The following is a 13,342-nucleotide window of genomic DNA, read 5'->3' on the forward strand; positions in this document are numbered from 1 at the left end:
GCCTCGTGGGCTGCCGTCTATGGGGTCGCACAGAGTCGGACACGACTGAAGGGACTTAGCAGCAGCAGCAGCAGCAGCATGGAGACTGAGGGGAGGGAGTGGGGAGTTGCCGATGGGGAAGCAGGCCATGGACGTGGTCACTAAACAGCACTGTGTGCTGGGGCAACAGAACTGGGAGGGGTCTCCCCAGCCCAGGGTTCAAACCCAGGTCTCCCTCATTGCAGGCAGATTCTTTACCAGCTGAGTCACCAGGGAAGCCCAGGAATACTGGAGTGGGCAGCCTATCCCTTCTCCAGCGTATCTTCCCAACCCAGGAATCATAGCAGGGTCTCCTGCATTGCAGGTGGATTTTTTACCAGCTGAGCTACAAGGGAAGCCCATGTAGTGTGGTGGGCCACATCTAATCAGTTAAAGGCCATATGAGAAAACAAACTGAGGTCTCCTGAGGAAGAGAGAATTCTGCCAGGAGATGGCCTTCAGATTCAAGCTGTAGCATCAACTAACTCTCTCATGAGTCTCCAGTCAGTTGGCCAGCCATTTGGATTTTGGACTTGCCAGCCTCCACAACTGCATGGGCCAATTCCTTTTTCTCTGGAGGATTCTGATTAATACAGAGCCTTCTGGGAGTGCCTCGGAAGGTATTGGGGGCATGGAATGGTTCCTGAAGGAGGCAGGCTGGGCTGGGACAGGCCTGCAGCTAAGGAGGAGGGGGGAAGGGTGTCCTAGGTCAGGCACCAGGAGGGCGGGAGGGCTGCGGTGGGGTTAAAGGAAGTGGGTCAGTCTAGAGTGTGAGCAGTTGCAAACTAGCTCTGTGGTCTCAGACAAAACCCTTGACTTCTTTGAACATCAGTGTCCTCCACCGTGAAATTCGAACACGGTCCCAGTGTCTGATCAGGTCACACAGATGTCCGTCCTGTTGCTCCTCTGCTTGATCAGGGCCTGTGTCACCTACATCCTACTCACCTGTATGACCTTCCCTTTTAATCAGTAAGTACCTGTGTACTTGCCTCGGGCCCCAGCTAGTGACTGTTTTAATCTTTAAATCAGAACTATCTCCACTGATAGTTTATCAAAGGGGTGGTGAGGGGTGTTCCCCTCTGCTGGTTTCCCTGGCAACCACTGAGCCAGTTCCCCTATAACCAGTCATCTCCCTCTTCCCCTGCTGCCACGTCCTGCCCACCATCTGCCACACACGTGGCGTGTTGCTCCAGGACCTTGCTCCGGACGTGTAAGCTCCCCTGCCCATTAAATCATTGATGTCTCTGTTGCTGACCGCAGGCTCTTTCTTAGGCTTTGAGGTTGGGCAAGTGCCTGACTTCAGATGGTAAATTAGCTGGCAATGTGGTTTGATCCTTGGGTTGGGAAGATGCCCTGGAGGAGGGGCAACCCACTCCAGTATTTTTGCCTGGAAAATCCCATGGACAGAGGAGCCTGGAGGGCTAGTCCGTGGGGTCTCAAAGAGTTTGCCACTGAGCGACTCAGCACAGCAAAACACAGGGGTGCAGCCCCATGCCCAGCAGGCGCCTTCAAAGGGCTTCAGGGAAGACGCAGATAAGACGCTGGAGGCGGGCGACATGGTCGATGGCGAGGAGCTGAGGGATGGGGGGTTGTGGGGCCCCTTTGAGGCGCTTGCCAGCAGTGTGGTGGTGGCTGTGCCCGCTGGGGGCTTGATGTCACTTCCTTTCGTCCTGGAACACACGGGGCAGTGGTGCAAAGGGCCGGCCTGGCTGAGGGGCAAGAGAAGGAGTTTCTTCTCTGACTTGCCCCAGGGACCCTTTCGGCCTCTGTTCCCATCTGTCAAATGGGGATGGAAGTTGTCTCAAGAATCAGATGAGCTCCTATGAAAATGAGTACTGTGACAGAATCCAGTGTGTTATTATCCAATGTCAGCGGCAGGGGAGCAGCGAGTGGGCTGGGCCTGGACTGGGCGGAGCCCGTGTGACCCCACCTGCAGCCCCCTCTGTTGTCGCCCAGAAGGTTTTGGCCTTGAGAGTGAGTGCATACTTGGCTGTTACTCCTCTGGGCCTCACTCACTTGCCCCCAGTCTGGGCCCTGGAGATGAGAGCTGCCATTAGTACATGCAGGAGGTGGGGCCACTCTGGGTGGCCCGCTGGAGTTTTAGGTGCTTTCAAAGGCTTGGTTGGGGCTCCCCAGGTGGCTCAGTGGGAGAGAATCTGCCTGCCCATGCAGGAGATGTGGGTTCATTCTCTGGGCTGGGAAGATCCCCTGGAGAAGGAAGTGGGAAATCCCACGGACAGAGGAACCCGGCAGGTACAGTCCACGGGGTCCTGACGAGTCGGACTCGTTGGTGTTTTTGCAGGTGGCGCCCTGTCCAAGGTGACCACACCACACTCGCTGGGGTGGGGGCTCCTGTAGTGTCCTGGCTCTCAGAGTTGGGGCCAGACCTGCGGCGGCAGCATCCCCTGGGAGCTCACTAGAGACGAAAATCCTCAGCCCCACCCCGGGCCCCCTGACTCAGAAACTGGCAATGAGGCCGGAAAGCGGCACTTTAACAAGCCCTCTGGAGGATGCTGAAGCCGTCGATGGCAAGTGGCACTGCGCTGTGGGTGACTGGCAGGGGCGAGAGGGGCCCTGGTCGAAACACTGACAATTCACCTGCACAGAAAACAGTGTGCTCTTTCTCTACTTCCTCTTCAGCCACCTCCCCCCCCCCCTTCTTCATCTTCCCTTTTAAAAATATTTTAATTTTTTAAAATTTTATTTTTAAATTTCTTTTTATTTTTGGCTGCACTGGGTCTTCGTTGCTGCTCTTGGGCTTTTCCCTAGTTTCGGAGAGCGGGGGCTACTCTCTGGTCGCAGTGTGAGCGATTCTCATTGCAGTGGCTTCTCTTGTTGCTGAGCACCGGTTCTAGGCCTGCAGGCTCCGGAAGCTGCCACACATGGGCCCAGCGGTTGTGGCTCCCGGGCGTAATTCTCTGCGGAATGAGGAATCTTCCCAGACCAGGGATCAAACCTGTGTCCCCTGCATTTGCAGGCGGATTCTTATCCACTGCACCAACAGGGAAGTCCTCCCCCTTCCTTCTTCATCTCTTTTCCCTCTTTTTCTTTTTTTTCAAAAACATGAAGTCAACCTCAACCACGGGAGGTCCTGAAGATTCTCCGACTCCCTGGCTCATGTTGGATCCTATCTCTAACGCTGCTTCCACCCTGAAAAGAGGCCAGATGATTCGCAAGTATCTAAAGAGAGGTTCAAATATTAGGAACCAGGGAAACATAAATTTAAACAGTTTGAGGGGTAACCTTGAGCCCCACAATGGTACAGGTCAGAAAGCTGGACCAAGAAAGGCATTGGTAAGGATGGGCAAAAGCAAGCTCTCTTGAAATGCCGGTAGGAGTGTAGACTGTACCCTTCTTTGAGAAGGCAAGCTGGTAATTTAGTGCTATTTATTTTTTGTAATTATTATTTTAAAAATATTTATTTATTTGGCTGCACTGAGTCTTAGTTGTGACATATGGGATCTTGTTCCCTGACCAGGGATCAAATCCAGGCCCCCTGTATTGGGAGTACAGGGTCTTAGCCACTGGATCACCAGGGAAGTCCCTGTTATTATTTTTATTGAATACAACTCACACAGTGTTTACTGTGCTTTAGCCACTGTTCTAGGCAATGTTTAGGGCTTTCCTGATGGCTAGTCAGTAAAGAATCTGCCTGCAATGGAGGAAACCCAGGCTTGATTCCTGGGTCAGGAAGATCCGCTGGAGAAGGGAATAGCAACCCACTCTAGTATTCTTGCCTGGGAAATCCCATGGACAGAGGAACCTGGTGGGCTACAGTTCATGGAATTGCAAGGAGTCAGACATGACTGAGCGACTAACACTTTCACCTCACTTTCTAGGCAGTTTACAAATTCTGACTCCAGTCATTACTAAGTTACTTAATTGACTATGCATATGTTTTCTGAGGGGTGTTCCTGGTGGCTCAGAGGGTAAAGAATCCTCCTGCCAATGCAGGAGACTTGGATTCAACCCCTGGATCAGGAAGATCCCCCGGAGAAGGGAATGGCCACCCACTCGAGTATTCTTGCCTGGAGAATTCCATGGACAGAGGAGCCTGGGGGGCTACAGTCCACGAAGTGGCAAAGAGTCCGACACAACTGAGCGACTAACATATACATGAATTATTACCCAAGGATCCTATTCGTAGGAATGGGTTGTGGAGAAGGTCTCCATCAATGGATAAAGGGACATAAAAAAGTCATAAAGATAGAGCAGGATAGATATTCTGTTTGCGGCAGAGGGGAGCTGGCGGCCTGCCTTGCATCCATCAGTGTGGGATGGGCAGGTGGACTGTGATGGGTGTGCCCTCCACAGTGATGCAACCCTCTAACAAGTAACCAACAGCAAAGGTAGGTCTTAAAGAAGTGTTGGCCAAAAAATGTATAATGTAGACTAAAAATTCCTAACACAACACTATTTATGAAAATTCAAAGCACATACTGCTAACAATGCTCCATAATTTACAGGGACGTATACATAGTTAAGGACAGGCAGCAGACATATCGGAGCAGGTGCCTATGTGGAGGAGGTGGATTCGGAGTGGGGACGGGGATGAGGGGACAGAAGGAAGACCAGAGGGGACCTTGCTTTATCTGGACGCTGTCTTAATAATGTGCTAGGGATGGATGAATGTGATGAACCTGACTGCGCTTCTGCCCTAAAACAAAAAAAGAAAATGAAGCCACCTGTCGATGACTTAAAGCTGAAAAAAAGCAGGTTGGAGGGCCAGGGGCTGAGCCTGCAGCCAGAATGTGGTGTGTGGCCAGAGTTTGACTCAAACTAGTCACTCAAATATCTAAAATGGGAGTAATAAGAGCAGATAATACTATTAATAGTAATATTAATAGTATTATCAATAATAGTAGCAATAATATTAATGTAATAATAGTAACCGTAAGAAAATGGTTAGGACAGTGGTGTTGCAAGTTCTAAAGTGATTGACCCACAGCAGGCACCCAATAGAGACCTGTTTCTTGCTTTTCTCATAAGAGGCAGTCTTGATAGTTGGAGGTCAGAGGTTGCTTATGCCTTGACAATCCTACGGAACCACACTTTTGAGTACAAGGATCTCAGGGTCAGGGCAGGCTGTGCAGGTGGAAACTTAGAAACACAGTGTTGTTTCTTCTGCACAAAAGGAGAGAGACTAGTATAAGGAGCCCCCCTGACCCCAGGTTCAGCAGTTCTCAACATCTGGCCAGTCTGGGGGAGCTTTGACAGAAGGGACCATAGTTAAGAAGAAGAAGAATGCCTGACATTTGTATAGAATATTATTAAGTCCTATACACAAAAGTCTTTTGTATAAAGTATTTCATTCAATTTTCATAGTAGCCCATGAAGTAGATATTGTTATTCCCATTTTAGAGATGGAAAGACTGAGGTCTGGAGCAGCAAGGTCACTTGCCTGTGATGGCTGTGCACTGGCTCTGGGAGTTCTGGCTTCCAACCCATCTCTCTTATGCAGTGAATGCTGTGAACAGCTGTTGTTAATGCTTCTGTACCACTCATCAGTGGGGTGGTCTTGGGCGGGCCCTCCTCCCTTCTGGGGCCTCACCTCTAGTTGACTCCTAGAGGCCTTTCCTTGGCCTGGGGAACGTCTGAACATCCTCCTGGGCCCTCTCAGAGCTCCGAGCTGTCACTCCCCGGTGTGTCCTACTTAATGGGAAGTGGAACAGTTTAGAAACAGCCCAGAAAGCAGAGCGCGGCAGCCCAGATAGCCCCACAGCCCCCGCTCCAGGTGCCCCGCGCTGGCTCTGGCCCTCCGGCTGGGGATAGGAGCCCCCGGGGAGGTGGCAGTGATGGCGAGTGGGCCGGGAGAGGCTTCTCTCATTGCTACCTAGAGCTCACGTTGGCTGCTGGGGCCCAAGGACTAGAGACCTGGTAGCTTAGGAGATGCCAGGGAAGAAAACCGGGGGATTTCTGGAACTTCCTCCGGGGACACTCAGCTCCCAGCCAGCACTGAGACCAGCTTCCAGAAACAGATTTCTTCTTTTTTTAAGCCACTTTTTCTCCCCACGGTGACCCACTTTTGTAGCTAAGTCCCCAAAGGCAACTGCAGTCACCTCTGAATCACTTTCCTGAACACGGGCCCCCGGCCTGTCCTTACTCCCTGCACGGTAGTTGGGAGGCAGGGACACCCAGCATCTTCTGGGGTGGGGGTGGGGGGCCCAGGGGCTTAGGGTGCCTGGAGCCACCACTTACTTCCTCGGTCTGGAGCCCTGGCTGGGTTCCTGAGACGCTAATGGGAATGTCTGCTCCTGAGTTCTCCATCACTGGCAAGGTGCGTTTGGGAGATGACCATGGGCAAGAGGGGCACGACAGACAAGGAATTGATGGGTCCTGCCAGAGAAACACCATCCAGAGCCCATTCAGCATCTCCGTATTGACTCCTCCCTCACCATCCAGCCTTGGAGGACACGAGGGGTTCTTGCAGCTGCGGGTGTAGCTGGGGCTTGGGGGCAGGGTGGGAGCTGATGTAATTCCTATGACAGCAGATGGAAAGATCCTGCTTCTAGACTGGAATGAACTGGAGAACAGTGCTGGTGCTGGTAGAAAAAGAACCGGCCTGCCGACGCAGGAGACCTGAGACGGGGGCTCCATCCCTGGGCTGGGACGATCCCCTGGAGGAGGGCATGGCAGCCCGCTCCAGTATTCTTCATTAGAGAACCCCATGGACAGAGGGCAATGGTCCATAGGGTTGCAAAAAGTCAGACACGACTGAGGCGACTTAGCACACACATGCAGGAAGAAAAGGACCACGTACCTGCCCTCAGGGGGTTGCAACTTCGTTGTATACACACACATGTGCAAAAGCACACACAGGCATGCCCGCACTCTTCCACAGACAGGGAAGTCGTTAAAGAACAGTTAATCACTTGAGTTCTTCTGTTGTAACTGAGGATTCCTGAGGAGTAACCAGCCCAATTGAAACAAATGAAGAAGGCTTTTCAGAGGGAGTAGCATTGGCATCTTTGTGTTTGGGAATGAATAGGAACAGCATTCAGGCAGGGAACACCATGAACAAAGCGGTGGGACTCAAACAAGCCGTGTTTGCTCAGAGGACCCTGCAGGAGACTGTGCCTTGGACGGTAGTCCTCTTGGCGTGGCCTCAGAGAGGCCGGAGCGGGAGGGAAAGGGAGGCCGAATTGGGAGCTGGGGAGACCCTGGGTTTCAAATGCTACCACACTTTGGTTAGTCTGGGCTCCAGAGGATGGTTCTGAATTGTCTAGTCAAGCCCAGAGGAGGGAGCAGGTGTGGGCAGGCATTGTGGATGCCTCGGAGAGACCAGCAGGGCCTGTTTCCCCTGGTTGCTGTGAACCCAAAGTGCCTCTTCCCAGGCCCTCTCCTGTTTCCTATGCTCATCTCCTTTTCCATGGAATAGGGATAATGAGGGTCATCATGGGTATTAACTGAGGAGGCATTGAACCTCTTAGGATGAGGTCTGGCCCTCACAGGTGTCCTGTGACAGAGCTCTTTTGTCTATGGGGTGCCTCCATTCCTCACCTGGCTAATGCCTTAGCATCCCTTAAACTTAGTTGTTCAGTCGTGTACAACTCTTTGCAACCCCATGGACTGCAGCAGGCCAGGCTTCCCTGTCCTTCACCATCTCCTGGAGTTTGCTTAATTTCATGTCCATTGAGTCGGTGATGCTATCCAACTGTCTCATCCTCTGTCGTCCGCTTCTCCTGATGTCAATCTTTCCCAGCATCAGGGTCTTTTCCATTGAGTTGTCTCTTCACATCGGGTGGCCAAAGTATTGTAATTTCAGCTTTAGCATCAGTCCTTCCATTGAACATTCAGGATTGACTTTCTTTAGGGTGGACTGGTTGGATCTCCTTGTAGTCCAAGGGACTCTCAAGCATCTTCTCCAAGACCACAGTTCGAAAGCATCGATTCGAAAGCTCAGCCTTTCTTACTGTCCAGCTCTCACATGCATACATGACTACTGGAAAAACCATAGCTTTGACTATGAAGCTTAGCTAGGACTGGGGCCTCTGCACTCTGAGCCACCTGAGCACACCCGTGACATGGACCCGAGGGTGATGCACCCATACTGACTGAGGTCTCCCAGGGGTGTGGCTTATTTGGTCTCTGTGTCCCCAGGGCCTAGCCCCTAGCTCCTGCCTTCCAGGAGAGGCTCAGCAACATTTCTGAATGAATGAAAATGTGTACGTGCTTTGTAAATTGGCAAGAATTTACAGAAATTAGTTAATATGCTTCCCCAGAGAGTGAGGCTTGGGCAAACACACAATGAAGTAAACAGAGCCTGATTTCAAGGTCAAGGCCAGATCGGAGCTGGGGACTGTGAGACACTTTGGGGGTGGGGGAGGGGTGGGGCCACACCCCCCGACGCCCTCTCCTCGGCAGGCCCTCTGTCAGCCCCGGGCCCAGGTTCCCCGAGCACTGCAGAAGGCAGCCTGTAGCAGCTAGATCATCACCTTTTCATGGGAAGTTTACATTCCTCCCCCAATTTAATTTTTTTGCCCTGATTATAAAATCAATTGTTGTAAGACACACAAGCTTCAAACGGAAAGGAATTACTGAACATATATAACATGAAGAGTAAAAAATATCCCTTCTAATCCTCCCTGAGTCCTGTGAAATAGCATTTGTGTGTCCTTATAGATGTTTCTCTGGTTTATCCACTAACCTTGATTATTTATTTATTTATCTATTTACTTATTTACTTATGTTACAAAGATAGGGCCATGCTAAGAGTAGTTCTGCAATTTCGTTATATCACCTATGAATGTATCATGGCCATTGTGGGTTTCTTAAAAAAAAAATCTATACAGTATTCTTTTTAAGGGTTATATAATATTCTGTGCTATGCATGAGGTACCACTTATTTAACCAATCCTTGACTGATGGACCTGTGGATTGTTCTAAATGGAAATTGCATTCTGAAAGAGGCCTGAGTGGTGAGGGCTGATGCAGGCACAGTGCTCTCAGGATTTTAGGTGTGATGGTTTCCTTCTTTCTCCCATCCGTCTCTCCTGATGATGCCTTTACGTGATGGCAAAAACCACCTATCCCTCTCCCCATCCTCATCCCCCGTCCTCTGACCCCCTGCACCTCCCCCGGAGCTGGTGACATCACAGGTCCCTCATATGCCCCTACCCAGATATCTTCATCTTACAGCTTTGACAGCCTAACCCTGTCCCATGGGATTGTCTGTCCTCCTTCCCAGGATCTGGCGGCCCACCTGCCTGACTCAGATCTCCTTGTTTACTCAGCTTGGCGGGTGGAGGGCCTTTGGGAGTGGAGGGTCTTCACACATGCCCAGGGACTTGGGGAAGGCCTGAGTCAGGTCACACAGTGAAGGCCAGGACAGGGGAGGTGAAGGAGGGGGCCGGCTGCAGGAGTGATGGTGGTTAGATGGGCAGGCTATCCCCTTCCACAAGGAGGGCAGCCAGGGGGGACTGAGACTGCTGATCCTCCTGGCATCTGGGATTTGGACGATGCAAATGAGGCCTCTTGTGGCTATGAATATTCATGAGGCACTCTTCCTTCTGAGCAGTGGGGATTCCTCCAGGCTGGCTAATGAACCTGGCTAGGCAGAAGGCGGCATGGGATCCCTCTTCATTCTGTCTTTCCTCTCTCCCATCCTCCTCTTCCCCTCCTGACTTACAAGGTGGAGCATAGGCAGAACCAGGCCTAGGTTCTGTTTGGTCCCCAGTTTGTAGGTTTCAGTCTGACTTCGAATTCCTCCTTGTCCTTCTCTTCTCCCATGAAAACCATGACTAAGGCCACCTCTAGGAAGGAGGGCCTGGGGCAGGTGCAGGGGGGAATCACAGGGAGCTAGGTAGAATCCTAGGTGCTGTTTAAACTGATGGTGAAGTTGAGGCTAAGAATGCAAAGGGCTTGTTCTAGTCATAAGGCAAGTAGGTGACAGAGTCAGAGTTAAGCCCAGGTATCTCAACTCTTGCTGGGGCTTGCCAGAGTGCTCAGCGGTAAAGAATCCACCTGCCAGTTTAGAAGATGTGGGTTCAATCCGTGGGTGATCCCCTGGAGAAGGAAATGGAAACCCACTCCAGTACTCTTCCCTGGACAGTCCTACAGACAGAAGAGCCTGGTGGGCTACAGTCCATGGAGTTGCAAAGAATGGGACACAACTGAGTGGCTGAGCGCACATTTTCTGACTTTTGGGATTGTAACTTCCAGCTCACCCCTGAAGCCTGATTAGCCCATTTGCTGAGCCTCTCATCAACCCCTCTTGGAACCCCCGGTCACCTCTGTATCCTGGACGCCCTGTAAACCTTCTTAGCTAAAGCACTCACTCCACACTTGTTATAGACATCTTAGCTGTTTATCTTTTTTGGAGGAGGGGCTCCTGTTTCCTGAACCTTAAGTGGGGGGTTCATGTATTATATATCCAGCCAGAGGTGCAGGGGTCCCTATCTTCTGAATTCAAATCAAGGCATGTGGTCTGATGACTATGACCATCTGGTAGGGACCACAGGCAAGAATATGTGAAGTCCAGGTTGGAGTAGGCTGTAAAAAAATATACGAGAATGGACTGAATCACAGAATGAGACAGAAGAAAGGCATCACAGAGGTCATTTCTAGGGCAATGGATTTAAGCTTTATTTTTTTTTCAAACACCAGACCTTTTTTCAAGTGAAATCCTACCCGAAGCCTTCCAAATAAAAAAGACAAGAGCAGGGCTGCTCCTGGTGCAGGATGAGAAGAGGGGCCCACTGCCCCCTTGCTGACCCCTCCTCTCATCTCCTTAGCAACAATCCCCGAGCTCCCTCATTACATAGATAAAGAAACAGGCCCAGAGAGGGACAGGATCCGATGGAAGTCACATAGTTAGTGGCATGGGCAGAGTTAGAAATTGAATCTCAGGGACTTCCCTGGTGGTCCAGTGGTAAAGAATCCACCTTCCAATGCAGGGGAGGCGGGTTCAACCCTGGTTGGGAAACTAAGATCTCACAGCCTAGGCTCAATCAAACCTGAGGGCTACACTGAGGAGCCCAAGTCAGTGAAGACCCAGCACAGCCAAAAAAACAAAACAAAACAAAACAAAAACAAAAAAGAGAAAGAAATCTCATCGCACGTTCTCCCGAGGGACACTGCCTTTGAGACCCTGAGTTCTTTAGGGGACCCTTGGATCAGTTCTGGGTCAGCCAAGCAAGTGGATCTCCTTTCCCATCCACCCTCCCCTGACAGCCGGGGCCTTTCAGATACCTGGGCTGCAACCTCGACCCTGTTGACATTTTCCTCAGTGGAGTGGGAGAGGCAGAGGGGTTAGAAGGCAGAGGGGCAGAGTGGGTAAAGCGGAGGGAGGAAGAGAGAGAGCTGTCCCAGGTGGAATTTGACCTGGGTACCAGCGCTCAGCCTCTGGGTCTCAAGTGGTTCAGGATGAAGAGCTGGGGGAGAGAGCGACTGCTTCATCTAACTGAGGGAGGGAGAGGGATCAAGGATTTGCACGGAGCTTAAAACCCAGCCCCTGTGTCTCTGAAGAATCTATTGCCACTTTGAGTGTGGGGGTGAAGGTGGTGACAGGGCTGGAGGGGATGACAGGGAGGTTGGGTGGGCCTGTCTTTAGCACTTGAGCCCCTGACGGTTGATGCGGAGCCCCGCTGCCTCCCGCCCTGTGCCTCCTGCGCCCTCCCCCGAGGCACCTCGTCTTCCTGAGATTCTGGGGGCTCCTTGAAGCTCCTTCAAGAGGCCCGTGTGTGACAGTCTCTCAGCCGTGTCTGACTCTTTGGAACCTCATGGCTGTAGCCCACAGGCTCCTCTGTCCATGGGATTCTCCAGGCAAGAAGACTGGAGTGGGCTGCCATTCCTTCCTTCAGGGGATCATCCCAACCCAGAGATGGAACCTGTGTCTCCTGCATTGCAGGCAGAGTCTTTACCATCTGAGCCAGCAGGGAAGCCATGAGCACTCAGAAATGAAAATAAGGAGATAGGAGGATGTGGACCAGGCATATAGGAGGAAAAGAATAGATATTGTCTTTTGGGCAGAATTTTCTTTCAGCTTGGCTGTGCCTCTGAGGTTTGCCGAGAACCAGAGGGTAGGCAGAGTTGGGCGGGCTGGGACTGAGGGGCCTGGAAGTCACGGTTGTGTCTGTTTCCTTGTGAGCCTGAACAAACGGCCCAGTGTTCCTCAGGGCCTTGCTTCCCCACCTGGAGTAAGAATGGCATGCTCACCCTCCTTTCTGGCTCTCCAGGGCATAGGAGGGTGACTGGATATTTGTAATCAAGTTATGGAGGCCCAAACAAAGTGCCACAGATGTGTCTAGACAGTGACCGTGCCCCCTGGAGTGGAGGGCAGAGTATAACCATAACCTGAGGGGGGTTCCTTGGCCCCCAGCGCAGTTGCCCAGAGACTGGAGTGAGGGCCACTTGAAGAAGCCACAGCCTGGGGTTGCAGTAGCCTCTGAGAAGAGAAGCAGGTGGGACAGAGCAAGATTTGGGGTCTCACGGTAGCCTAAGGGGGCTACTCTGCCCCCCCCCCCTCCTTTGGGCTGGGCCAGGATGCCAGCAGAGAGAGCTGCGCCCCCTTCAGCACCCTGGGGCTTGGTGGTCAGCTGTCCTGGTCACCAGGGACTTCCCTAACAAAACACCTTTCCATGGTCCCTTCACTGCCTGTGAGCGGAGGTTCCTGGGATCAGGACACGGCACTGAATGTCATTTAATTCACCCAAATGCTGTCCTCTTGTATAAAGTCTCTTTGTTTCTATAGAAACTGAGTGTCTGGAATCACCTGAGTTATGTGATATTGCTTGTCATTTCCTCTCCTTGAGTCTCAATTTATTCATCTGCAAAACACGAGAGGAGGGCGGATAGAAAATTGAATAACATTATCTGTAAGAATATTCCAGTTCAGTGCTGGTGTCTTCAGGTCTAAGAATCCTTGCCACCTCCTGAAGTGGTCCTCTCCTGCCCTGATGGTGTAGCAACTCTCCACCCTCTAGATTCCGAGGCAATCCCAACCACCACTTCTTTCTTAAGACTCTTGAGATAATGCTTGTGGCTGATTATGATCCCTGGGGCAGAGCCCAAACCCCACTCTGCAGATCAGCATGGACTTTCCAAGCCACTTCTGCTTTCTCAGGTGGAGATGGTATACTTTTCTGGCATCCATCCATCCATCCATCCACCTATCCCATCATCCATTCATCCATCCTTCCATTCATACACCCACCTATTCACTCATCCATCTATCTACCCATTCATCTATCCATAACCAAAAATGGTTATTTGGAGTGCCAATTACAATCCAAACACTCTCTAGGTGTTAGACAAACAGAGATAAGAAGACATAGCTCCAACATGAAGGAACTTACTGCCCAAGAGGCTGCAAATGGGCAATATA

Source organism: Odocoileus virginianus, chromosome 31 (assembly GCF_023699985.2).
Source record: "Odocoileus virginianus isolate 20LAN1187 ecotype Illinois chromosome 31, Ovbor_1.2, whole genome shotgun sequence".
NCBI lineage: Eukaryota > Metazoa > Chordata > Mammalia > Artiodactyla > Cervidae > Odocoileus > Odocoileus virginianus.